This window comes from Gorilla gorilla, chromosome 1 (genome assembly GCF_029281585.2).
Source record: "Gorilla gorilla gorilla isolate KB3781 chromosome 1, NHGRI_mGorGor1-v2.1_pri, whole genome shotgun sequence".
Taxonomy (NCBI): domain Eukaryota; kingdom Metazoa; phylum Chordata; class Mammalia; order Primates; family Hominidae; genus Gorilla; species Gorilla gorilla.
This window is the reverse complement of record NC_073224.2, coordinates 41839745-41867370: the sequence shown is the minus strand read 5'-3', so window position 1 is coordinate 41867370 and position 27626 is coordinate 41839745. Positions and strand designations below refer to the sequence as shown.

The 27626-nt window shown below is 38.9% G+C and overlaps 1 long non-coding RNA gene across 1 annotated transcript in view; it reads left to right on the top strand.

The window, feature by feature from the left end:
- The window catches only part of LOC134758930 (uncharacterized), a 151504-nt gene extending 124280 nt beyond the window's left edge, over positions 1-27224 (top strand). The window contains exon 4 of the long non-coding RNA XR_010134703.1: positions 25680-27224. This is a non-coding gene — a long non-coding RNA (uncharacterized lncRNA). The remainder of the gene's footprint in view (positions 1-25679) is intronic.
- The last annotated feature ends 402 nt before the right edge of the window (positions 27225-27626 follow it).

The following is a 27626-nucleotide window of genomic DNA, read 5'->3' as shown; positions in this document are numbered from 1 at the left end:
GGTCGGAAAGTGGGGAGTGCTGATTAACCAATCGGAGATGAAATCATAGGGAGTTGAAGCTGTCCTCTTGCGCTGAGTCAGTTCCTGGGTGGGGTCCACAAGACCAGGGGAGCCAGTTTATCAACCTGGATGGTGCCAGTTGATTCAATGAGTGCAGGGTCTGCAAAATATCTCAAGCACTGATCTTAGGTTTTACAATAGTGAAGTTATCCTGAAGAGCAATTTGGGAGGCTTAGAATCTTACAGCTTCCAGCTGCATGATTCCTAAACCATAATTTCTAATTTGTAGCGAATTTGTTAGACCTGTAAAGGCAGTCTAGTCCCCCAAGCAGGAAGGGGGTTTGTTTTGGGAAAGGGCTGTTATCTTTGTTTCACAGTTAAACTATAAACTAAGTCCCTCCCGTAGTTAGTTTGGCCTTCACCCAGAAATGAGTAAGGACAGCTTGGAGGTTACAGAAGCAAGATGGAATCAGTTAGGTCAGATCTCTTTTACGATCATAATTTTCTCAGTTATAATTTTTGTAAGGTTTGTTTCAATCTTACAGGACAGGAACCAGAGGGTAAAGTGCTTTACCTGAGGCTGCCAGAAAGCTGGGCCAGGATCTCAGCCCAAGCATTTCATGCTAGAGATCATGTTTCTCACCATTGTGCCATCTCTGAGAAAGGTACGAGAAAATATCATTGGCAAGTTGTTAAAAAAAAATTAGAGAGATAAACATTGCTGTTGAGGTGATTATCATCATGTTACCTTCTCGCTCTTATTATTCTAAAGGTACAATAAGAAATATGCATTAGGAATTAATGCACAGGTGACTTGTTTTTCTACTGAGCTCAGGAGGCAATGAATGTATCATCTCATTATTTTACCTCAAATTTTCTCAGTAAGAGATTGCAAGAAGTCAAAATTGTCCTTGTAGTGGAAGTAGGGAATATTGAGGTGGCTACACAATTACTGGTGGTCAATATTTGCAGATAATTGAGTTAATTATCAAAATTCTTTTGGGAAACAGTTACTTTCTATAAACTACCCAGTATTCAGATTCCTTTTTTCTTTCTGCTTACCTATAATAATTCATCATTATCCTGATTATCATCATCTTTGTTTTTTTTTTTCAAAAGATTTGAGAAAACTGCCTGCACCCAGTACCTCAGGGAAAAGTTAATTTTGGGCTGAAGTATTAATTAATTCAGCAAACCAGTGATTACTAAGCATCTATTCCATGTAAAATGCTGCATTAAGTGCCTCATAATAAGAAATTTAAAATGCTCCAACTTTCAAGTATCTGCAGTTTAGTTGGGCCAACAAATCATATACACAATTATAATCCAAGGACTTCTGAGAAAAGTACTCTTAAAATTATATTATGTAAGATTTATATAAAATACATAAGATTTATGTAAAATTTCAGAATTATATAGGAACTTATAGGTTATTTCCAAGTGAGGATTAGAGATAAGGATGAGGGAAATCTGAGAAGGATTATGAAGAGGGGGCTTTCAAATTAAGTTTCGTGGGAAGAATAAAGTGTGTGTGTGTTGGTATAAATCTATTTATTATGTAACAACTTTGCCAAATTTTCTCTGAAAAATAGATTCATCTTTATTGAGAAAAAACCCTCACTAGGCTAGAGAGTCAGTGTAGCAGTGTCACTGATATGCTGGTTAGTCACTATGTGATCTTGGGTAAATTACTATCCCTCTGTTTCCTCACCTGTAAAATAGGGATGATGAAAAATACCTGTGAATACCCATAAAATAGTTATGAGCTGCATTATCAGGTTGTTCTGATGATTAAGTGAATTAATATGGGCAAAGCAATCACAACAAAGCTTGGGACTACATAAATGTTTGCTACTAGGATTATTCTTTAAATGGAATGGCGAATTCTAATCGGTGTGCATTTTGGATGCTTAGATTTTAAGGCAAGAATTATTTTGTATGTTTCATAAATAAGAGGAAGGACATTGTGATCTCCAACAATGGCCAAGGCACAGATATAAAGAAACATAAAGCTTGTTTAATGCAACAGTTGCATTTTATTTTGTTTGCGGAAAGTGTGTTTTAATTTGGATTTTAAGTAATTAAAATATCTTAGTTATTCTAAGGCATATTTACAGGTCAGATTAAGATAGATAAGGTTTTTGAAGACTCATGAACATTAAATTATTGTCGAATTCTCTACTTTTTCTTAGCAGTCTTACATTTTTGATAAGACCACAAGAGCAAACATATCCTTCTCAGTATTTCCTACATGAAGCTGGATAAAGTATAGAGATAAAACAATGTGGCACCCACTGAAAATTGATTGGTTCTTTAAGAGGATACTTCTGCAAGAAATCCTTTCAAGAAGATTAAAAACAGTCATTTTCTTTTGCCTCACATGATCATGTAGCAAAGGGACATTCTTATTCTTGTCTTTCTGGAAAATAAAACGTATTCTTAACACTATACAATGATATAGTCTAGTTTATATAGAGAACTTCCCCTCTTTCTTTAGCAGTTATGCATTACTCTGATCATTTGCGTAATGTCAGGGAGATATGATATGCAGTATTGTTAACCCAGGTAAAAATGAAAGTCTCTCTTTTCTAATCTCATTGTATTCCCAAAGCTTCTTGATTTATTTTTATAGGGCTGCCCAGATTTTCATAGTAAAAAGCCACTTGAAAATCTTGTCTAAATGTGTTCAGGTGCATGCTAATTGATTTTCTTCCTTCTATTGAATTTTGCACAACAGGAGAAACAGCTGGAGCCAGTTTATTAACTAATTAGAAATCTTAGGGTTGGGAGATACCTGGAAAAAAACAGAAGGGGAAACTATCATGATATGAAAGAAGACAAGATAACTTCCTGACAATGAGATATAATATTTATCCATTTGCCCAATGATTACTTCCTCTAAGAAGCTTGCAGCTAGAAATAGATTGGAAAGTAAATTAAATATACTTCCTGAAAGATGCTCCAGAATGGTAAATGTGTTTTTTAGTGTTTGATGGTTGATACTGGTATAATAGACTGGTATTTTATATTTCAGGGTGATTGTTTCAAATGACAATCACCCAACTCCAAATACTTTAAGCGAAGAAGGGAAATTATTGGCTTATTTAACTGGGAATTTCAAGGGTGTTCTGACTCCAGGCATAGCAGGGACTCAAGTAATGCTGTTTGGGTTCTATCTAACTCTGTCTCTTAACCCTTTTATGTCTTTTAACCCTTCCTTTTTATGTGGCTTGGATATGATTTTCTGGCTGGCTTTCTTCCATGTGGTAGATAAGATGGCACTGGCAATCTCAAGTTAAATCCTTATGTCTTGAGATCTAAAGGGAAAAGGAAGCCACTCTCTCTCAAGTGCACATATCAATTCTGAGAGTAGACCTTAATTGGCTTGCTTATGTCAATGGTCCTGTCATATGTGATAAAAGTCTTCCCAGACATTTAACCTGTGTACACATCAATTGTTGACCTTGTAAAAAATGCAAGTTCTAAGGCTAGGCACAGTGGCTCATGCTGTAATCCTAGCATTTTGGGAGACGACAGTGGGTGGATCACCTGAGGTCAAGTGTTCAAGGCTAGCCTGGCCAAATGGTGAAATTCCATCTTCTACTAAAAATATAAAAATTAGCCAGTTGTGGTGGCACACCCCTGTAATCCCAACTACTTGGGAGGCTGAGGCACAAGAATCGCTTGAAACCAGGAGGCAGAGGTTGCAGTGAGTCCAGATTGCACCACTGCACTCCAGCCTGGGTGACAGAGTGAGACTCTGTGTCACAAAAAAGAAAAAAAGGAAGTTCTAAATAAGCTATTTTTTTATATTTTTATATGGATAATTTAACTCCCAAGGCCACGAACTAATAACAGGTGATGGACATCAAAAAAGGAGAAAACCAATAATCAATGAAATAAATAGAAATCAAGAAACTGAAGGAGGCTGTTATCAGAGAAAGAAAAGGCACAAGAAATTGGATAATCTAGATACCTGGGTAATAAATTCAAGGCTCATGTAAAATAGTGCTGTGATCAGAAAATTTATGTCCCTGGCAAATTCATAGGTTGAAATCCTCACCCCCAAGGTGATGGCATTTAGGAGCTGGGGCAATTGGGGGCGATTAAGTCATGGGGAGTCCATGAAAGGAATTAGTGTCCTTATAAAAGAGACCCCAGAGATCCCCTTTGTTTCTTCCATCATGTGAGGTTAGATGGCTGTCTATGAGGAAGTGGGTCCTCACTAGACATGGATCTGCTAGCGCCTTGATCTTGGACATTCCAGCCTCCAGAACTGTGAGAAATAAATGTCTATTGTTTATGAGCCATACTGTCTATGGTACTTTGTTACAGCAGCCTGAATGGATTAAGACAAACAGCAATGGCTCTATTTTCAATTGAGAATTAACCAAAAGGAAAATGGGTGTTTCAGTTCATTACTCTTAGTTGTACTCAAATGATAATTATGATCATTTACATTATGATACTGTATGGATACACACAATCCCATTTTATTTTCATAAAAATTTTGAGAGAGAAGTTATTTGTAATTCTTCCTATCAAATCAGTGTAAGCCACCTAATTGCCTGAGCAAAGAGTATAGTCTTGCAGAGCTCAGCTCTGAGGACCAGCAATATGGCAGGATCAGGTTCCTAATTTGCTCCCATCTCCTTAGAAAAGCGAGGGAACATCTGTGGTTTGATACTCTTGGTATCCCTCCGTTGAAGTCAGTGTAGGTCTTTCTCACTACTCCCCCTCTCCCGTTTTGCCTTGTTCAGTGGTCTGGAGACAGTAGAGTAGGCAATGTCTACGTGACTGTGAACAGCACGCTCCTTCCGCTCCTCCTCAGAAGAGATTCCGGCTTCCGTCTTAAGAGGGCAGCCCCACTATTGATCATCTGCTTGTCATTGTCCTCTAGCTCCCTCTGTTAGGTCTTCCTCTATTCCTGTTATCCTTCTTGGAGTGTGATTCTCTGCACTCATCCCACCTCCACCATCTTTGTTAAAATATTTTGCTTTTTCAGCATAATTTAAAACCCAAGATAGGAGGAAGTCTACTCTGAATTATTCTCTCTAGTTCTGACCACCTGGTGGTCAACTCGGAATCTGTATTATTTGCATCATACTACACACAGTATTTCTCATTACAGATGGATCTTTTAGGCACATTTCTCCTTTATTTTCTACCTGAACATAAAAGGAAAGTGTAGAGTGTTCCTCATTTAAAAAAAATTTCCACATACTAGATAATTTTAATATAGAACACATGATAAGGAAGATCTGCCATGAAACTGTATGAAAAATATTTGAAAAATCAGTTAATGAAGTGGTAATTTTAGTCTGAATGTTTTAAAATGGAATGCCATTAAAAGCACTTTAAAATATGGTATTTCTGATACGATTTATTAATCATGAAGAAGCACATATTGTGTTTTCATATCTTAAAACCAACAGAGTGACTTTTGATTTTCAGAGAGGTTTAATGTTCCTATTCAAATTTCAACTGTTTCTACAATTTTTGTTTTAATTGAATGATCTTAAAGTGTTTAACAGGCCCTCTCCCAGGATTTCCTCTCAGAAAGTACATTAAATCTTCCATATTTGAACAGCAGCTTGATCTCTAGAGCTTTCCTCTGGATGTCTATTTAGCAGAACCTGCTCTAATAAGCTTACTTTTCCTTAGGAATTATTCTTTTCAGTCTTTAAATGAAACTTCCACTTCCTTCCAGGATCTTCTTACTACACAATTCATCTGCCTAGACAGTACCTATTTCTTCCTCTTCTTGATTAATAGTTGTTTGGAATTTTTACTCAAAAGTTTTTCTTGCTATTTATGATAGAATGAATATTAAGTCAAATCTGGAGTGAACTTCCTTGATTGAAATTGTTCTTTGCTGGCATTGAAATAAATGCATGTGGAAGGAGCAGTGATAGTGAGAGAGGGTGAAAAGGGTCAGCTTCTGTTGAATATCTCTGTAAAGGGACTGTCTTCCATGTGGTTCCCTTAGATCTGCTCTCCTCATTTCAGACTCCTTCTCCAGGGCTCCAATACATTCTGCCTCACACTTCCAGTCACCGCCTGAATGAATGGCCCTCAACCCTTCTTCTGGAGGCAAAGAAATCTGAGGCTTTCTCCATTCTTTTAAATCTTGTAATACATATTAGTTTGTTAGGGATGCCATAAGAAAATACCACAGACTGAGTGGCTTAAACAACAGAAATTTATTTTCTCACAATTCTGGAGGCTAGAAGTCTAAGATCAAGGTGTCAGTAGGGTGGATTTCTTCTAAGGCCTTTCTTCTTGGTTTGTAGACGGTCATTTTCTCTCTCTCTGTTTCTTCACATGATCTTTCCTCTGGGCTTGTCTATGCCCTAATCTCTCCTTTTTATAAGGACAGTCAGTCATACTGGATCCACTTTAATGACCTCATTTAGCCTAAAATTACCTCTTTAAAGATCTATCTCCACATATCATCACATTCTGGGGTACTGGGGGTTAGGACTTTAACAAATGAGTTGGAGGTGTTGGGGCATAAATCAGCCCACAACACTCTGTGTCTTAGTTCTTTGAGCTTTAAGAGCCTATTTGTGAGTTGTTGAAAACCAGCAAATTTATTGTTTCTCCTTCTTTGTCCTTGTTATAGAAAAAAACTAATTTTCCTTGAGGAAATGATAAATTGGTAAGATTATATATAAAGAAAAGCACACATGTTTCTATTTTAAGACAGTATTTTACTGCTCCTACACTTGTGCTTGGCACTTCCTAAAATTAATGACCTTGATTAAATATGCACTGACTGTGTCAGTGTATGGAAGAGGAAACTGACCTGCAGAGTATAGGTCAGGTGCATAAGGTCACTTGGCCATTGGTAGTCATGACAAGAATAGAAGGCAGGAATGTCTGTCCATAAGACCAAAGCCCTAATTGTAACAGTGACTATCTTCAATTTAAATTGGGCAAAAGTGTTTAAGTGTATTGTATGGTATTAATGATTTATATTGCTTATAGTTAATGGAAGAAGAATACCAAAAGAGTAACGTGGTGGCCTGAATTGGCTTAGTAATAATTGCTGACATCCATGGTAGTGTCCTCTTGTTGCCATATGGTACTCAATGGAGAATTAACAAACCTTATATTACTGCTTTTGGTCCTAAGGCTTTTGAGCGTAGGGCAAGACGAAACAGAAAGTCTCTCTTCCACACACTAAATGGGGCAGAGACTGGGCCATTCTGGTTTCTGAGTTTTATCCCACTTCTTGGAGAGGAGTATCACTTACTTTGTACTTCAGCATCCCTTGCCCCTTGTTTATACTCCTTGCAAAACAATACCAATACATGACAGAGCCGGTGGGCATATAAGCTACCGGTATAGGAAAGAATTTCAATGGATGTAGACTGTTTTCCACATTTAAGGATTGTTTTCCTTTCCAGAAAGGAAAATGGCCAATCTAATAATTTTGATGATGATAATCATAATGACAGTGAAATAGTGGAAATTAATTCCATGTTCTATGGTTTGGGCTTTGCATATAATTGTATCAGTGAGCAAAAAATAAAAAAAGATCTTGACAGACCCATTGAAATGGAATAAATTACAAAATTAATCAAATCTATTTGTCATTATTCCTGGCATATTTTATTTTTAGATTTTATTTATAAAAAGATGAATAATTAAATTTACTTATAACAAAGTAAGCTATTCATGGGAACTCCAAGTCCCATAAATTACTTCACCTTTCTTTAAAAGCAATGCAGAAAATATCTGTTGCCACTTTACTATTATCTTATTAGTAATTAAATTTTAATCAGGAATTTGGAAAGTACACATTAATGCAATGATTTGTATACTTGACCAAAGACTATGGGGAGGAAGGTATAAAATGAAAGTGAAGAAAATTATGAGGGATGAAATGGGAGAGAATGTGGAAATGATTTGAGGCTTGGGTTTCTGTACTAGGAGCTCAGTATTTCAAGATTCTTTTTTTTTTTTTTGAGACAGAGTCTCACTCTGTTGCCCAGGTTGGAGTGCAGTGGCACGATCTCGGCTCATTGCAAGCTCTGCCTCCTGGGTTCACGCCATTCTCCTGCCTCAGCCTCCCTAGTAGCTGGAACTACAGGCACCTGCCACCACTCCCGGCTAATTTTTTGTATTTTTAGTAGAGACGGGGTTTCACTGTGTTAGCCAGGATGGTCTCGATCTCCTGACCTCGTGATCTGCCTGCCTCGGTCTCCCAAAGTGCTGGGATTACAGGTGTGAGCCACTGTGCCCAGCCTCAAGATTCTTAAGAAGAACATGAAGGTTTTGGCTTACTTGCCCAACAATGAAAGAGAAGAGAGCTGTGTAAAAACAGTGTTATGAAGGAATAAGATTTGTTCATGGTCCCCAACATAGATGAATTAGCTATGTGTTTAAATTGCAGGTTTTAATTAGTTGTAAAGAATTTCTCAACTTTTCAGTTGCAAAATCCAGGAAAAGGTTAATAAAGATAGATCGTTCATTGGCTCATTTAACCATTTAATTAATTTAACTATTATTTGTTAAGTATGTATTGTGTATGAGGCACTGTGTAAGCACTGGGCATGCTTCTATCATTAAGATTGAGACTATCATTGGCTTTATTTATCTTATAGGCTTTCAGAAACTTTATCATCTTCATGAATATTCTAATGAATAGACAGAGGTCCCCAATTAAATTGCTACTTCCGAATTCTGAGGCTTTACCTCATTAAATTCAGCAGGGAGTTTTCCCTGTTCTCTGAGGTTTGCTACTATTCCTGAAGTGTGGAAGAGGAGAAGCATTTTCTCTAATCCCATCAGCAAGTGTGGACAACATTTCTGTTTTCTCTCCCTTAAAATTTCAGGAAGTTTTAAGAAAAAGTTTACTGGAGGCACATTAGAGGTGAGACAAACATCTTGCTTACAGTGGTGGTTTAGGTAGAGGATCCATTTCTTATGTACTGAGTGCTAGTATGCTGAGGAGGGGCACAGGTCTGAAAAAGGGAAAAACAGAGTAAAATGCATCAAAGCTCAAGGGAGAGGTAAAGGATCAATGAGGTAGAGGTTCTATGCAGAGGTGGATGGGCGGTGTCTGTGGGCGTGTATGTTGAAAACAGATGGTGTTATGGATTAAATGAATGTGTCCCCCTGAAAATCACATGCTGGAACCTAAGACCCAATGTGATAGTATTAAGAGGAGGGTCTTTAGGAGATGATTAAGTCTGAAGATTAGTGCCCTTATAAAAAAGGTCAAGGGAACTAGTTAGGCCCTTTGACCTTCCACCTTGGCCATTTTGAGGACACAGCACCAAAGTGCCCTTCTGAGAGCAGAGAGCGAGTCTTCGTCAGACGCAGAATCTACTGGTGTCTTGATCTTGGACTTCCCAGCTTCCAGAACTGTGAGCAATAAAGTTCTATTCCTTATAAATTATTCAGTCTCAGGCATTTTGTGATAGCAGCATGAACAGACTAAGACAGATGGGTATATGTTTTTCATTTGCCTGTGGTGTTTGGCCCTTGGCAAGATAGTGACGCATATTTTGAACATCATGTGGCAAGTTGTGCAACATCCTGTGTCTGCAAGAGCTCAAATGTCTCCTGCTGCACCTTCTTCATACTCAGTTGCAGATTGAGTCGAACTCCTGTCTCCAAACCCAGGCTTCCTGCTTAGGGAGAAGAAGTGAGCTCTTACCCGTGCCTTTTTCGTTAAATAGGCTCTTTCCCCTTCTTTGTCTCTTGAGTCCAAACCCTTACTTGTAATGAGACCCTGGACTTAACACTTGTCTAGTATTTCAGTTCACTGGATCCTAGCTTGCTCTTGGGACTCTTTTCTCCTATCCTCTTTGAACCAGTTCCCATAATTGGCCATTATTTCCTCCCAAGAGGTTCCCCGATGTTCACTGCCTCTCAGCTATGGGTTTTTTGTATGCCGGAACGACCCCCTGACATCCTACTCTGTCTCACTAATATGGAATGCTGCCTACATTTCTGCCCTTGTTTGGTAAAGAGGGATTTGGGGGATAATTCTTGACTCATCAGCGACCTTCTCTCTTTTGTATTCAGCTTGTAATCATGCTAATTCTGGTTCTGTGGCTGTCACAGTCAGTTTAGGCTGCTATTATGAACTACCATAGACTGGGTGGCTTACAACAATAGGCATTTGTTCCTCACTGTTCTGAAGTCTGGGGAGTTCAAGATCAAGATGCCTGCAGATTTGGTGTCTAGTGAGGGCCCTTCCTCATAGCCATCATCTCACTCTAACCTCACATAGAAGGGATGAGGGGTCTCTCTCAGCCTCCTATTCATGAGGGCTCCAGGCCTATGATCTACTCACCTCCTAAAGCCCCCACCTCCTAATACCATTACATTGGGGGTAAGAATTTCAACATACGAATTTTAGGGGGTCACAAACATTCAGAACATGGCAGTGGGGTTGTAGAAATATTAGCTAGAATTAAGGATCACTGTGTATACAAACCATAAAGTTGAAAGTGATTGCATTGATTAGATAATATGTTTGCTAAGATTACCTCTTGAACTGTCTAAGATGATAGAGGAAAATAATCCTAGTTGACAAGCTTGAGAATAAATTGGGAGTAACAACCACCTGTCAAGGGAGGGGGCTCCAGAACACTGAGAAGAAGAGGACAGTTGGGCACAGGGGCACACGAAGAGCATGTGATGCTCAGCCTAGACACAAACTCTGACTGCTGGACCCACAGGCCAACTGCAGCTCTCAGAGGAATGAGGAAATACTTTGAGAAAACTTCTTAGAATTCTGTGAGGAACAAACCTGCCATTTTCTATTTGTCTAGAGTCCAGTAACTCTACCCTGCTGTAACCTGTCTTGAAACCCTTGGGGGTTCTCTGGCCTTTCACAATTCTAAAGCCATGTTGTGCTCCCCATAATTAAAGGTAGAAGGAAGAAGCTTTAGCTTTGTTTATTATTTTATTATTTTTTTTTATTTTTCCATCAGTTATAGGGGTATTGGGGTACACGTGGTATTTGGTTACATGAGTAAGTTCTTTAGTGGTGATTTGTGGGATTTTGGTGCACTCATCACCTGAGCGGTATAAACTGCCCCACATTTGTAGTCTTTTATCCCTTGACCCCCTCCCGCCCTTCCCTCCAAGTCTCCAAAGTCCGTTGTATCATTCTTATGTCTTTGCGTCCTCATAGCTTAGCTCCCACATATTGGTGAGGACATACGATATTTGATTTTCCATTCCTGAGTTACATCACTTAGAATAATAGTCTCCAGTCTCACCTAGGTCACTGCAAATGCTGTTCATCATTCCTAAAAGCTTTAGCTTTTTGTTCTTCACTCGCCTAAATAACATTGGAGCCACACTCTCTTTTTTGGAAGAAAGAGAAAGGAATTTTAATTACAGTTTTAAAATGCAACCCCAACTTGCTGCAATATTACCTTAATACTTTAGTTTCCTGTCTGAACACTATCCCATGGCTTTCTTATAATAATTTCTTTACTGCTATTTTGGACTGTGATGTATCAGTCTAGTTATTATATTTTAGTCATTAAGTAATTCAATTTAAAAACAAAAACGTTTGTTAAGCGACTATGCTAATTGCTGAGGGTAAATAGTAAAGTACAATTCAATCTCTAGTTTTAAGGAGGAAAACCAACAGATGAATCACTAAGTGGCATAAAGTGATATGGAGGCTGTGACAAAAATATGTATAGGATAAAGTGGAAGCAGAAGGGAGAGGGATCAGGTACCATAGTTGAAATGACTTTTGGTTGAGTTTTGAAAGTCCCATAAGTCAATTTCAATGCCCGTTTTGTACTGGCTCCAACACTGGTGTCAGGCCAGACTTGCTTCCCTTAACAAAGTCCTTTATCTTCTCTTGGATTTATCATTCTCATTCACAAAACAGCAAAGAAACAATCACTCCAAAGTGTTCTGTTATCTCCAGATTGAGGCTTTAATTAATCAGGTCTTTACAATTTATTATAATCTTAAGCAAATGTCTGAAAATGTCATAGTAGAATGGAAAGCAAATTTCTTTGCTCAGAATTTGTAGAAGATTGAAATCTACAAAGAGGCAGCTTAGACCTGGCTTTGGTGAGTACTTAGGTTTCATCATTTTGAGAATGAGGATGCTTCACTGCTTTTAAAAACAGAAACAAAAAACTTACCTGCTCCTTGCATTTTAAGAAACTGGCATTCAACATGTTTTGGGGAATTGACAGATGGCTTCATTTTCAACATTTCTGTAGTTGTGCCTCTGGAGATGTAGACAGTCCCTGTGGCTTTACTGAAATAGTTTTTCAAGTATCGAGTACCTGAAATTGGGAAGTGGGTCATATTTTTATACATCTAGTGCATCTGGTCTTACCATTTTTCCTGAGTTTGTCAAAGCTTTTAGAAAGAGAAAACCAAAGTTGTCACAAATAGATGGATGGTTTGCCAGTGACCTCACAATAAAAATTTTAGATCAAGAGCAAATTTATCTTGAATATTTTTATCAGTGCCCATCAGCAGCTAAGTTTCTCAAAGAGAGACACTGTTGGCTGATTTAAAGGGTGTTTGGTAGATAAATATATTATTTGTATCAAAGTGTTATCATCTCTTTCCACCTTTATGTGAATTATGTGACAAAGGTTCTATTATCCTTGTTTAGTGAATGATGGGTTTAAGAGCAAATGAGATCAGGTAGTTTGTACAATCTCAGACAGCTGGCATGGGGGCAGAACCAGGAATGAATACACTAACTCCATGTGGTTTCCATTCTACCAGTCTATGGTTGTGCCAAGAATATTCTAGGCTCCTTGAAAACAATGATTATTTTTAACATTTATGTTTCATTTTGTGCCAAATACCACTCTGGGAGTGGATGGTTTGATTTCCTCAATTTATGACACTACTTTCTAGGGATTTGTAGGTTACTATACCAAAAAAAGTCAAAATATGAAACTATAAAAACCCACTGTCTAACATCTTGTGTTCTTTGAATAAAGTACTGTCAAGAACTGTGAAGGGCCCGAGATTTCATCCTACTTGTAAGCTATCAAGTTAGTCTATCACAGCTTCCTGGAGGCTGGTAGAAGACACAGATTCCTTAGAACAGTAGCAGTAGCCAAAGCATCAGCATTTCTCATGCTATTTCCCTGAGCCTCAATTCCTACAGAGTGCTGCCAAGAGGGCCAGATAACAACTGCACATGTAATGGATTGCACTGTAGAAGGGGAACCCTGAGCCCAAGATTACCCAAATCTTTTATAGTGGGCAGTAAGCATGCTTGCTTTTTGCTCCAGAGGGAGACACTATCTCTATCTTCCAAAGTTGTTTAATTACAAACATCCTTGAAATGATAGTCCAGAGCAAAGGGCAGTTAGGCAGCTTGCAAGATGTGTACTTGCAACTCGAAGACAATTCATGGAGGATTGTCTCAGAATATATTCTCAATTCCTTACATATTTGTATAATCAAGCTTCTCCTTACCTCTGCAGCCTCCTTTAGAGATCCTTCTAGCAGCACTTGCTGTGCTCTGGGCACTCCAGTCCTTTCTTAGCTCTTGAGTTGTGCCATGCTCCATTCCTTCAGAGGTCTGCCACAGGGTTTCCTCTGTCCAGAAGTAATCAACCTCCACCCTCGGCTCCTTATTCTTCAGGTCCCAGCTTCAACCTAAGTTCCTTAGGAAAATTTCTGACTTCCCACCAGCTCCTCGGTGCCTTGAATGATTTGAACTATTACCTTATGTGTAAGCTAACAAGTTACTCTACCAGTTCATAGATGCTGGCAGAAGACATGAGCCTCCTGGGTCAGATATAACTTTATTACTCACTGTATAGCAGGCAGCTGAGCTGCATGTTCTCATCAGTTTCCCTTGTCCCTGAAGTCTCATTAGGGTGATGCAGAGCAGCCCAGGTCAATGCTGCACACAAGTGGGTTTGTACCAAAGCTGAGGAAACTTGAGCTTAAGAAACCCTGATATTCTGGAGGGGAATGCCAGCAAATCTGTCCAATCTTTTCCCTGGAAGGAGACATTGTCTTTACTGTACTAGTCAGGAAATAAATCTTCCCTCTGCTTCAGAAAGAGGCATTATCATTATTGTCCAAGGCTATTTATTACACAAGCATCCTTAAAAAGAAAGTTTTGAACAAAAAGTGAGACAAGATGTGCATAAATGTAAAAGACCCACACACAACAGTCTTCCAACACTCTCCACTACACTGTCTATATTACAGTAGGTTTACCTTGTAATAAACTTTTACAAAACTGTTTATTTCTATAGCGCTTACTACAATTATATTTAGGAAAGTGTTAGTGCAATTATTTGTTTAATTTCTATCTTCCTCACTAGGTTCTGAATTACATACCAATAGAGACCATATTTATTTTGTGTCATAAACATGTAACTCTGCAAAGCCTATCTGAGCTGTACCATAGAAACTTGTTGAATGAGGAGGGAATATGATCGTGGCCTCCCTAATGGCTTGGAGCCTCCTTTGCGAAGCCTCCTAGCATTACACTTCCTGCACAATTGCAATGATGCCTTTACTTCTCTGAATCGTCTACTAGATTTGAAGCTTCTCCACAGCAGAGTCATCATTTCTTTCCCAGTGGCTAAAACAATGCCTTGCACAGAGTAGCAGCTTAGTGAATATGTACTTTTATCAATACATATCTAAAACTCCATATCAAAGCAGTCTTAAGATGGTAAACTGCTTTTGCAGCTCATTTCCTAATGTCCTGTAAGAAAAGAGATAAATGAATAAAAAAATCTAAAATTATATCATTTTGATTCTGTGTTTCATTCATACTTAACTGAAAGTGGAAAAGTAGGTAGCTTATTTGGACAGCAGCAATTGTTTGATTTGAGATTATCAAATCTTTATCAAGTAAATATGATCAATAGCTTTTTAAAATTTTCTTATATATCTGACATTTTAAATTATTTGTTTTATTTGTTACCCCATTGTTTAAAATATTTAGCTCAAACTTTTTATTTTAATGTGTGGCATCATAGCTTTGTTGAAAGTGAATGGGCTTTGGATTGGAAACACTACGATTTCAATTTTGCCTTGGTCATTGTGAATTCAGATAAGTTGTACCTCTGGTTTTTTTTCAACTCAAAAATAGGGGGATATTATACTTGTTTTATTGTGCCAGGAAATGAGCACTTGTCATTTGTTTGGGAAACACAACATCCTTTGGTTTAACATTGGGAAAATTCTTTACCTTGTGTTTTGGGGGTGATGGAGACCTCCTTCCCCTAGAAAGCTGGAGATCACCTTTATATTAAAGCACAGGGATGTAACAGAGGATCTGCTAGGCAGGTTCACCCACTCCAGTTTTTGACTTTGTAATTAGTGACACAATATAGTCGCTAGTGACACAATGTGCTTCCTCTCTGTCCCTCTTTCTGTTGAAGTGGTCAGTAGCCATGATTATGAGGCGTAGGTCTCGGCACAGAAGTGACAGGGTAATGTCCAATGCTTGATGGTGGCAGCAACCCCTCTCATCACATCAGTCCTGCAGCACAGTTTTGGTGATCATTTCTGGAAACACATTCAGCTTGGTTCTCTACACTCCTGCTGATTCTGAGAGCTTCTTTTGATACCTTTAATTTCATTTTCTGCCTACTCAGTCCAAGTCAGCTTCTGTTGAAAACCTCGAGTGATACAGTACTCAGCAGATGCATCATTCCAGTTTATGTAGGTCCAATGGGTTTGGCAAGTGAGAGTCAGGCTTGTAGGATTAGGTTAAGGCTGGGTTAGGAAGCTTCCAGCAAGCCCTGAGCCTGGGGCCTTAAATGGCTAATATTATAAGCATTGCATACAATTATTTGGTTCAGAAAGATGAGAATGGGACAGTCTTCTATGATTCAGGCATACACATATATTCTTTCTTTTGACTTTGTTTCTTCTAACATTTGGTCTAACTTAATGCTGAGAATGAAATGTACTGTTCATTTGCCAGGGAAGTGTGGAGAAAGGGTGTTCAGTGAGTATGAAACGCTGCTGTCTAAACAGGAAGGGGCAGCCAGTATGGGGGACACATCAGTAACTCCATTGAAATGGAAGCACTTACAAAAGTTCTCAAATTGCCCAACCTTTGCACCAAACTATGCATTTTGGGGTGGAAGTGTTTAGGTTCCCTGATCATTAGTATAAAACTTTATGTGCAGAGTTAGCCTTTAATTTTGCTTTTAAAGACTTTCTAAATTCTCTAACACTACAAAAAACAATAAACTATAAAAAATCTACACAATTCAGCTTTAGAGAAATTGGGGTGTAAAAATGAGAGACAAGGTGTCTTTTAGAGCCCTGGACTTAGACACAAGAGGCTCTGATTTCTTCTCCCCTAACTCACCTACTCCCCAGCTCTATGACAGATAGCAGGATGCTTACACCCTCCTTGCCTCAGAGTCCCCATCTGTGAGGGTGGGTAACAATTTTTTTTTTTTTTTTTGAGAAGGAGTTTTGCTCTTGTTGCCCAGGCTGGAGTGCAATGGCATGATCTTGGCTCACCGCAACCTCCGCCTCCCAGGTTCAAATGATTCTCCTGCCTCAGCCTCCCGAGTAGCTGGGATTACAGGCATGTACCACCACACCTGGCTAACTTTGTATTTTCAGTAGAGACAGGGTTTCTGCATGTTGGTCAGGCTGGTCTCAAACTCCCGACCTCAGGTGATCCTCCTTGACCTCCCAAAGTGCTGGGAGTATAGGCGTGAGCCACTGTGCCCGGCCTAAATTGATTTTTTTTTTTCGAATAGACTTTAATTTTTAGGGGAGATTTAAGTTCACAGTGAAATGGAGGAGAAAGCACATAAAATTTCTGTTTACTTCCTTCCCCACACATGCACAACCCCTCCCACTGTCAACTTCCAGTGCCAGAGTGGCACATTTGTTATAATTGATGAAGTTACATTGACACATCATCACCCAATTCCACAGTTCACATTAGGCTTCACTCTTGGTGTTGTAAATTCTATAGGTTTGGACAAATGTATTATGACACATATCCACCATTTTAGTGTCACACAGTGTAGTTTCACTGCCCTAAAAGTCCTCTGTGCTCTGCCTATTCATCCCTCCTTCCTGACTAATACCTGTTGGTCACTGGCCATTTTACTGTCTCCATTGTTTTGCCTTTTCCAGAATGTCGTATAGTTGGAATCATATAACATGTTGCCTTTTCAGATTAGCTTCTTTCCTCTAGTGATATGCATTTAAGATCCCCCCCCATGTGTATTTATGTCTTGATAGCTCACTTTTAGCACTGAATACTATTCCATTGTTTGGATGTACCACATTTTATCAGTTCACCCACTGAAGAACATGCTGGTTGCTTCCAAGTTTTGGCAACTAGAAATAAAGCTGCTATAAATATCCATGTGTAGGTTTTGTGTGGACCTAAGTTTTCAACTCACTTGAGTAAGTACCAAGGAGTGAGATTGCTAGATCATATATTAAAAGCTTGTCTACTTTTATGGGAAACTGACAGTTTTCCACAGTGGCTGTACCATTTTGCATTCCCACTAGCAATGAATGAGAGTTCCTGTTTTTCCACATCTTTGCCAGTGTTCGATATTGTCAGCATTTTCGATTTTAGTCATTCAAATAGGTGTGTAGTGGTATCTCATTTGTTGTTTTAATTTGCAATTCCCTAATGACACTTGGATGTTAAACATCTTTTCTTATTTGCCATCTGTATATCTATTTTGATGACATATATATGTTCAGAACTTTGGTCATTTTTTATTTGGATCTTTCATTTTCTTATTGTCGAGTCTTATAAGTTCTGTGTACATTTTGAATAATAGTCCTTTCCCAGATATGTGTTTTGCAAGTATTCTCTCCCAGTTTGTGGCTTATCCTCTCATTCTCTTGAGAGGGTGAGTTGATTTCGATTCTGAAACTATTCTGAAATCACTGAAGGTGAGCAATAGACCAAATATTTTACATAGTACAAGAAAGAAATGTAAGGTTCTTCTGTTTTGCAATTAACACAGATTTTCAAAAAAATGTTCTTTTTGCTATTTGTGTTTTCTCATAATCTTAACAATGAACCCAAACCTATTGTTCTAAGTCTTTATTGTAAGGGAGCAGAATCCCACAGCTATTCCTGACATGGGAACAGCAGGACTGGGGCTACAGGAAGACAAGTGTCAAATTATAAAGAATTGGGACTACACAGGCCTAAGTTTGTTTCTTGGGGGTTGGAGGGAAGGTGGCATGGGAAGTGAGGGGTAACCTAAAAGGGGGAGCAATCCTATATTTGTGTCTTTGTTTTCTGCTTCTGAGCAGCAACACTACACATGCAATATGGATCAGCACTCCCTTTCTATCTTCTCTCTCAAAGCACAGGAACAATTTGCTACTGTCCTACAGCTTGCAATTACTGAATCTAAACCCACATATACTGATATCAAGAAGGAGTAGCAGTTACAAGTTGAAAGCATTAAAGAGCTGAGAACATTGAAGAGCTGGTGTTATCTTGAGAAATCCCTTTGAGTTTGAGTGGTTGATAGACGTGCGTGTTACGTGAACTGTCTTGGAGAAGGGGATTTGCTTGTGCTTTGTTGTGTGGCCAGAGTTATTCCTAGGGCTTCTCATTGTGTAATGCTGGCTTGAAGCCTTTGCTTGACCAGGGCCAGCTCCTAGCTCCTCCTGCCAGGCTGCTATTGTTAGTGCTGTCTCCCAGCATTCTGAGACAGCTTTGTCCCAGAAGTGCTTCATTGCACTCTTAAGTTATTACTTTTTCTTAGGACAATCTTGCTCAGGCTATTTCAGTTTTCTTGACAATCTCTTGTGAGAACTGTTCTATTGGGGGATGAGATTCTTCATCTTCTGCCTGGAATTCTAATAAAACAAAAGTTGTTAAAGAACAGCAAGGGAAGTCTTGCTCCCCAGCATCAGGCACAAACCTTCAGGTATGTCATTAGTTCTGTGAGTGGGAATATTTGTTGTTCATGGAGCTTCAACTCAAGTAGCATGGATGTCTTGGTCTGTTTGGAGCTGCTATTACAGAATACCGCAGACTGAGTAATTTACAAAGAAAAGAAATGTATTTGCCACCGTTCTGGAGGCTGGGAAGTCTCATATCAAGTGCTGGCATCTGGTGAGGGCCTTCTTGCAGTGTCATCTCATGGTGGAAGGCAAGAGGTTGAGAGAGTGAGAGAGGGGTAGCAAGAGGAAGGCAAACTCACTTTTTTTTTAAATCTCAGTTTTTGTTTACGCTTCGCCACCGGCAAGCTCACTTTTATAACAAACCTGCTCTTAGGATAACAACATTAATCCATTCACGAGGACAGAGCTCTCATGGCCTAATCACTTCTTAAAGTTTCCACCTGTCAACATTGTTGCATGGGGACTAAGTTTCCAACACTTGAACTTTAGGGAACACATTCAAACCACAGCAGTAGATGTGCCTGGCTCAAGTGGCTTCTCTTGCCTGTGAAGGAGGGGGCTTCCTTGGAGTTCTTCTGGAGTCCCTCTGAGTTAGGCACCTCAGAAAGGCTTCAGGTATTCAGATCCCTACCTGAGACTTCTAACTGTCTCATTGTTCAGTCAGGGGTGAGGCAGCTGCTTGAACAGCTCATTCAGGGGCAGAGATGCTCCTTTCTTATGGCTACACCATTGAGCTGTCCACCTTCTCTTCCTCTCCTGGACAGCTTGTATTTCTCCCCTTCAACCAGATTTCCTTGCTTTCATTAGGAGATCTGCTTTCATATAGGATACAGCATTTAACTGGGCATTTGAAGCATTTTTACAAGCTGATACTGATTCTCATTTATCTGCAGGTAAAGTTACCCATCTTCTCCTTCAAGTTATATTCAGGTTCCCCCAAAGAGACCACTTGAAGTAATGAATAGCTTTGGAATTATGCAGTCCCAGATTTGATTCTCAGCTCTGCTTCTTACAAGCTTTGTGAACTTGGGGCTTAATCAGTTTCCCCAAGCCTCAGTTTTAGCATTTCAAAAATGAGGATAATGTCTTCTATCACACAGGATTGCTTTGAAGATTACATAAAATAATGGTTTGAAATCACTTGACATATCTTAGGCACTCAAGAAATGTGAGTTCTGTTCTCTTCATGTTTGGAATGATTACAATTTGTCCCCCTTAGGAATAACTCCACCATCTGTTTTCTGTATGTGTCATGCTAGGGGAGTTGGTGCTGAATTACATACTGAAAAATTCAGCAGTGTTGTCCAGTAAAAAGCCAATAAGACCTGTTAATTAACTAGATTTTTTTCAGCCCCATGCTTTTGTAGAACAAGACCAATGAAAGTGATTAGGAAATGATTGTCATATCAGCTGAAATGAAAAGGGGATTTTAAGGCACGCACTGAGAGCTTGTGTTCGGAATGACCTCAGTTGTATGCATAGTATTGCACTGGGGTCACCAGTGAATGTTTTGAGTATTGACTCTGAACACACTTAGATTCCTAATTACCAAATAAACACCACATTCATTATTCACTCTCATATTTGATTGGCTTAGATGATTCTGACGGTCAGAGGATTCCAAATTCTTGAACTTCCAGTTAACCAAGGTTTCCTTAAATAAATGTCCAATTAGCACTAGTAACCACTGCTTCACTTAGAGATGAAGATTGGTTGCCAGAGTTGGATACTGACTCTCATATAACTAATTTCAAGGCCACAATAAAAAAAATCCAGAAGCTTCTAGTCAGCGAGTAACAGCTAATTACACTCAAGATCCCATTAGAAATTTTAGCTTCATTTAAATATCTTTCTGATTTAAATATAAGTGTTAGTAATTTGGTTATAATTTTTAGTAATTTAGTGTTAAAGTATAAGAAACAGTAATATAATAGACAGCAAGGCAAAACTATGTCTGCATGGCATGATCACTGATGCATTGCTATACTATTTCCAATTCAGTGGAGAGTCAATTTATTCAAAAATTAAAATACTAAGTCTAATATTTTCTGAGATGGCAGGATTTCATCAGAGTGTATCTATAATGATTTTCAATGGATTGGCAAATTTATCAATAAGAGACCAAAGTTCTGCCTCAAAATTTAGCATATTTAGCAGCAATTAGACTTGTATATGAAGTATCAGTAGAAAACACGAGCTATGATTTGAATGTGTCCCCCAAAATTTATGCATTGGCAGCTTAATTCCCAGTGTGACGGTGTTGGGAGGTGGGGCCTAATGGGAGGTGTTTAGATCATGAAGGCAGAGCACTCATGAATATGTTAATACTGTTATAAAAAGGGCTCATGGGAGTGGGTTTGCCCTTTTTCACTCTTACCTTTCTGCCTTCCATCAGGTCATGAAGGAGCAAGAAGGCCTTTATAAGATGACAGCATCTTGTTCTCAGACTTCCCAGTCTCTAGAACTGTGAGCCAGTAAATTTCTGTTCATTATAAATTACTCAGTCTCAGGTATTTTATAGCAGCACAAAATGAATGAAGACAACATTCATTACTAAGCCACTGTGGTTCTTTTCTTAGGTTGATTCTGGAAGATGATACTTAATTCTCTATCCTGCCACTTTACAGTTCATTCTTAATTGTACATAGCCAAGCACCGTAATACTAACTTTAGCAGATAAAATATACAACTGACATCAAACTATAGTTTGTTTGGTTGTCACTTACAGAGTTTTCTTTGTACTTTGCAGAGTGCCTTGTGTTAGATGCAGAAACAAAGAAAGCTGGCTTCAGTATTAGAGAACCAGGACTGGTAATAAGGGATACTGTCTATTAGCATAGGAGTCAGAAATAGATTAGAAACTCGAGAAAGAGTGATTTCCTGTTTCAACACCTTTTATTTCTCACCCCCACCCTTTGGTTCAGATAATAATGTCTATACATCAGGCCAAGGAAAGAAGAACAAGAAGGAGAAAATAATCAGGATGGTACATCCACTGAACAATCAATGTCTAAATAGTGGAGAATTCACTAACAATTATATACATTTTGGCACTGCTAGCCAAATTTTGCCAAGGATATTCTACTAGCCTTTCACATAAAAATACCTTTGCCACCAACCCCTGAAACCTATAAAAGTCATTTGGGCCTAGGTATCTTGAAAATAACTGGAGATGAGAACATGACTGTACAAGGATGCCTGAATTAATGCAGTCTGAAAACAATCTTGTGACTTGTTTATACATTTGTGCTGAGAAGGCCTGGATCTGGATGTTCTAGGGTTACTGCTCTTGTATTCAAGTAGACTACAGTGAATAAGTTTCATCAAATCTTTCAGATCTCTAGCTGTTTTTGGCTCTTAACTATCCAGCTAGAATCTTATTACTAGGGTTTCATCATCCTAATTCAGGCAGACAATGAGTAACCAGAAGGAGACTCTTACTGATGAAATCAAACCTGAAAAGCTGCCATCTTGAAAGCTAGCAAATTAAATGTCGGTTGATCAACAGAAAGCAAAAAATGTCCATGTCACTGTAACTTTAATCAAGCATCATAATGATGTTACTTTGGAAGTGAGGTGTCCTTTTTGTGAAATTTTTAACAATGGGAAGTTTTATCAATAAGAGACCAAAGTTCTGCCTCAAAATTTAGCACATTTAGTAGCAATTAGACTTGTATATGAAGTATCAGTAGAAAATACCTGCTATGATTTGAATGTGTCCCCCAAAATTTATGCATTGGCAGCTTAATTCCCAGTGTGACAGTGTTGGGAGGTGGGGCCTAAAGGGAGGTGTTTAGGTCATGAAGGCAGAGTGCTCATGACCTAAACACCTCCCATTATCTGAGTTTAAGCAACTCAAATAAACTGAAAAGAACTTAGACATGAGTGATGAAAATGATGAAGGAGGTGGAAAAACTGATTTATGAGGGAAGATGAAAAGATTTTTAACATGGATAGCTTGGCTAAGTGGAGAACATAGATCCTTTGATTAATAACTATGCATTCTTGAAGTGCATAAGCACTAAGAAAAAATCAGTAAGATTTTGGGTGTGGAAACATGAATAATGGAATCAATTAGCTACAGGAAAATAGGCTGAATATAAAATATAAAACATTTATTTCTGGATTTTTCAGATGTGCCTCCTGAGGCGCTTTCAATGTTAAATATTTTCTAGTAAAATGGATAGGCTCTTAATATTTTTAAGCTTAAATAAAAAAGCAAAAGAAGTAAAAGCTCTGAAGGGTTTTTAAAGGATACATTTTGTTTGCAGGGGCAAGTGATTGGATTTTGTGTCCTAAACCTAGTATAATTGGGTGTAAAGCCACAGAAGGGATTCTAGTTTCTCTCTGGAAAGTTTATCTTGGGGATCTGGGGGGAGATTGAGAAAAACGACTGCTAGAGCTTTGCCACTAGTGGTTCAGGCCTGAATGCACTTTGTCACCTTTTGTGAGCCATCTGGTTTCATTCAGAAGTCGGGAAAGTCTAGAATTCAGAAATATTAATGAAATATATTGGCATGATGGTACTAGGATGTGACTGCCAAGACAGAGGCTACAAATGACCTGAGATAGGGCAGGAGGGAATTCAGAGATTCCAGGCAGGGTGGCACAGTGACTTAACAGATGTACTTGGATGTCAGTCAACCCCACAAACCCAACACACCTGGAAATTCAGGGTGCACATAACTGTTTCATTTCAGGCAAGTGCCTAAACTTTCCAAGCCTCAGTTTCTTCTTCTGTGAAGTGGGGCGGCTCTAGAGTTGTTGTGAGGATTATATTCAAGATTGTATGTAGTGAGCTCAGTGCAGCACCTGATTCATAATTCAATAAGTCTTGGTAATTGTTGTTATGAGCCCTGCACTCTACGTCCTCCTCACTTTGGCCACACATCTTCTATAGGTGAGTGTCAGTCATGGGCCACTGCGGAGGTTGATCCGGGAGAGAAGAGATTCTCATCAGTCTGTGAGAAAGCATGGGCTATTTTACATTTTCTATGTTACAGTAAATCCTCCATGGTTTAAACTAAAATCTGAATAACCTGACATGCCTCAATTAAAATATTCTAATAGGAATTTAGTTTTATAATATTTCATTATGTATAATTGATCTGTTCATTTTTCTTCTTTTCCTGACTCTTAATTTTCTAGCTTTATTTGTATTCCTTCTGTTACTGATTTTTAAGTTTCTAATTTATATTTTACTATGACTTTGTATTTCCTGGTCTTCTTATAAGTTACCTAAAATCCTTTGTGGAAGAAGTTAGAATATAAGCAAATAAGTGAAATATACATAGTTTAAAAACTTGTAAAACATAGTTATATATATATATTGTTTAAGTATATATGCGGCCAGGCGTGGTGGCTGACGCCTGTAATCCCAGCACTTTGGGAGGCTGAGGTGGGCAGATCATCTGAAATTAGAAGTTCGAGACCAGCCTGGCTAACATGGTGAAACCCCATCTCTACTAAAAATACAAAAATTAGCTGGATGTGGTTGCGGGCACCTGTTTCCCAGCTTCTCGGGAGGCCAAGGCAGGAGCTAATCACTTGAATCCTGGAGGCGGAGGTTGCATCAAGCCGAGATCGCGCCACTACACTCCAGCCTGGGTGACAGAGCAAGACTTTGTCTCGGCAAAAAAAAAAGAAAAGAAAAGAAAATATGCTTGTGGCGTCAAACAATAAAGAAATTCATGTCGATGAAAAATAGCAAATTCAGGATGCTGATTTCTTCCTGGGGGAAGAAAATGGAATTTGGGAAAGAGAATCCAGAGAACTTTAGTTATCTTGGTAATGTTTTGAGGGGATATGGGGAAATCAGTGGAGTGTAGGCTTGGAAAAAATGACACGATCTTCACTTTCATGATCCTGGGAAAGTTGGTGTAAAGGCTGACTGACAATACTAATGTTAACAATCCAAAGGTGATGAGGACTCTGAAGCACAGTTGGCTTCTGCACGTGTGATTTGTTCTCTGTGCTTCAGCTTGAACTTTCTGATAGTGCTAATGTTCCTTGCTGGTATGAATATTTTCTGTCATTATTTTATTTTCTGGGAACTCTCTGTACATACAAAGTTTCTATTAACAGCTTTGACATCTAAAGTTGTTAACACCAAATGCTTTACAAGCACCATCTAATTCAATCACTACTTAAATATCTTTATTTTCTCCTCCTAAATTCTTTCTGGATTCTATTCTCAGAATCAGAGCAGAATCAACTAAATTGAAACTCCATCCTCTCTCAGAAGGATACTCAGCAGTGATGTCAAGGAATGCATTTTTAGGTATAGGACTTGGCTGAACTGGCTTGCCTGGGTTAATTGCTGTGAAAGCATGGCTCTGGCTTAGGAAGGCCTAGAAAAGGAGCAATTGGAAATTAGAACTGGAAATTGGAAAATAACAGGAAAAGGGATCAGAAGCATAAGATGGGATCTGTTTGCCAAGCACAGTTGGATACATGGGCAAGGAATTAAGTTTGGTAAACCAATAAACATCTAAAATGTGAGTCAGATCAGGACATCAGATGAGGAAACTGAGGCTTTGAGAACATAACTTATGTGTCGATGACCACATAGCTGGTAATTGGCAGAGATTGTCTCAAATATATATCTGTCTTACACTAGAGCTCCTTCCCTTGATCTCTATGTTATTAATCTATGTACAAATATTAGTTACTTTTACTCAGCTGAGCAAATATGTAAATTCATTCGTTTTTCTATAAAAACTTAATTTCTATCTCAAGCCCTCGTTTCTGATGCAAACATTTTAATTTAGTCATCATCAGGGAATCTCAGTCACATTTATGTTTGTTTTCTGTCATTTCAGGTTTGAAGTTGTTCGATTGCACCTTTCTTTTCCCTGGAGTTAATGTTGTACTCAGAAGGCCATGCAAATGGAGGAGAGATGTTTATTTCATGATTTGGATTTGTTTTGGTGGCCTGCTGGGGCCCATTCATTTGGCCCTAAGGCTTGTTTCTACCATAATGGTGCCTGTGACATTTTGACGGCATTTTCAGCTGAACCCCTACAGTATGGGTCACCTTGCAGTCCCTGCATCAGCACTCCTGTTGTAATTTCCTGCAGCTCACTAGCTCTCTGTCTTTCAGACAACTGCTATGCCCAGTCTAGGGAACCTCAGCAACCTTCGCATGGTTTCCTACTGCTTCTAGGGCTAGGTGCCCCCAGATCTCACCTTTTCTACTCTGTGATGGCCACATCCCATTGGCAGAGCCAACTGCTTTCCAGAGACTTCACCTGAAAATGGATGCCCTGATCCTCCTAAGTTTGGATACAAACAGTTAATTGAAGGGCTGAAGGCATTTTTGGCTCCCCATGGGGCCTGAGCCTGAGGACGCAAGGAATTAGGAAACAGCCTCCTTGCCCCCAACCCCTCTCACGAATTGTTAACTCTCACAGCATTCTCTATCTAGACTGGGGTAGGGGTGGAGAATCAGTCTGACAACATCTACTTCCTAATCCTTTGGTCTTATTTGTGGATCTAAAAACTTTTGAAATTGCTTGTGCAGTTGTTTCTTTGTGAGACTCTCTCTTAGGGCAAAATGGCCTCTGGGATCCCAGCCTAAGTAGGGGAGGGCCACTTCAGTGAGGGGTAGGGACAGAACAGTACAGTTAGTGCTTGCATGTCATTTTCCAATTTAAGTGAAATAATTACACCATGTTAGAGACATCCTTTTCGGGGGAATTACCAAGAATTCATAATATTTTATAGAAGTTGCTGATGTTGAAAATCTGCCTAAATACTTAGGACATTATAAATTTAGCAAAAGTTACTTAATGTGCTGCTCTGCTATTCAGGAACCTTGACATTTGAGGCAAATAAAAGGGAATAGTTATGTAAGTTATAAAATTAACAAGTACTGTGGCAGTTCATGAAATACCTGAACCAAGTCTGTCTTAGCGCAGGTGTTGGGAATTCAAGGGTAAGAAAAAGTTAGCATTGACAAGGGATGCTGATTATGTAGGCTTGTGCAGCATATACCATCAATCATCTCTGTATGCACACGAAAAACCCCTGTTACATGATCCTTAAGGAATTGTCCAGATTCTTTTGTCCTCTTTTAAATGGTCTTATCCTGGACTCTTCTGTCATTTCCACATTTAAGCAGAAACCAAATTCTATCTCCAAATATTTGTCCTGGCTTTTCCATCCACATTAATACTACCTTAGTTTAGACCTTCATCATCGCTTGCTTAGAATATTACAGTAGCCACCTGACTTTTCCTGCTTCACCCAGTCCATCCTCTGCTTATATCAGGTATTCTTTGTAAAATACAAACCTGATATTTACTCCCTCCTTTAGAAACTGTGATCACTCTCTGCCATTTACAGAGTAAAATGCCAATCTCCAAGCAAAGTGTGCAAGCAGTTTTCTTTTTGTGTCTAACCTGTGTCAGCATGTAGATATGAATTCATTCATTCACTCATTCAATAGATATTTATTCAGTGCTTTATGGAAACACATACAAATATAAATGGACACAATTTCAGCCCAGGTGAGGGTGGGGGGCATAAGTGAGAAATAGGCAGAAGGGAAAGATATATGGAAACATGCAAAAGGTACAGTGGAAACATTGGACAAATTCTTCCAAGAAAGTTGGGAAAGGCTCATCTTCCCCTACTACTTACTTTCCTTCTCCAATGTATGCTTAAATTCAGCTGCTCCACGTGCATGTTCTTTTACCTCTGCTAGACTGTGAGCTTCTTGATTGGCAGGTTCTTCTTTCTCATCTTTGTATTCTCAGCATTGCCTA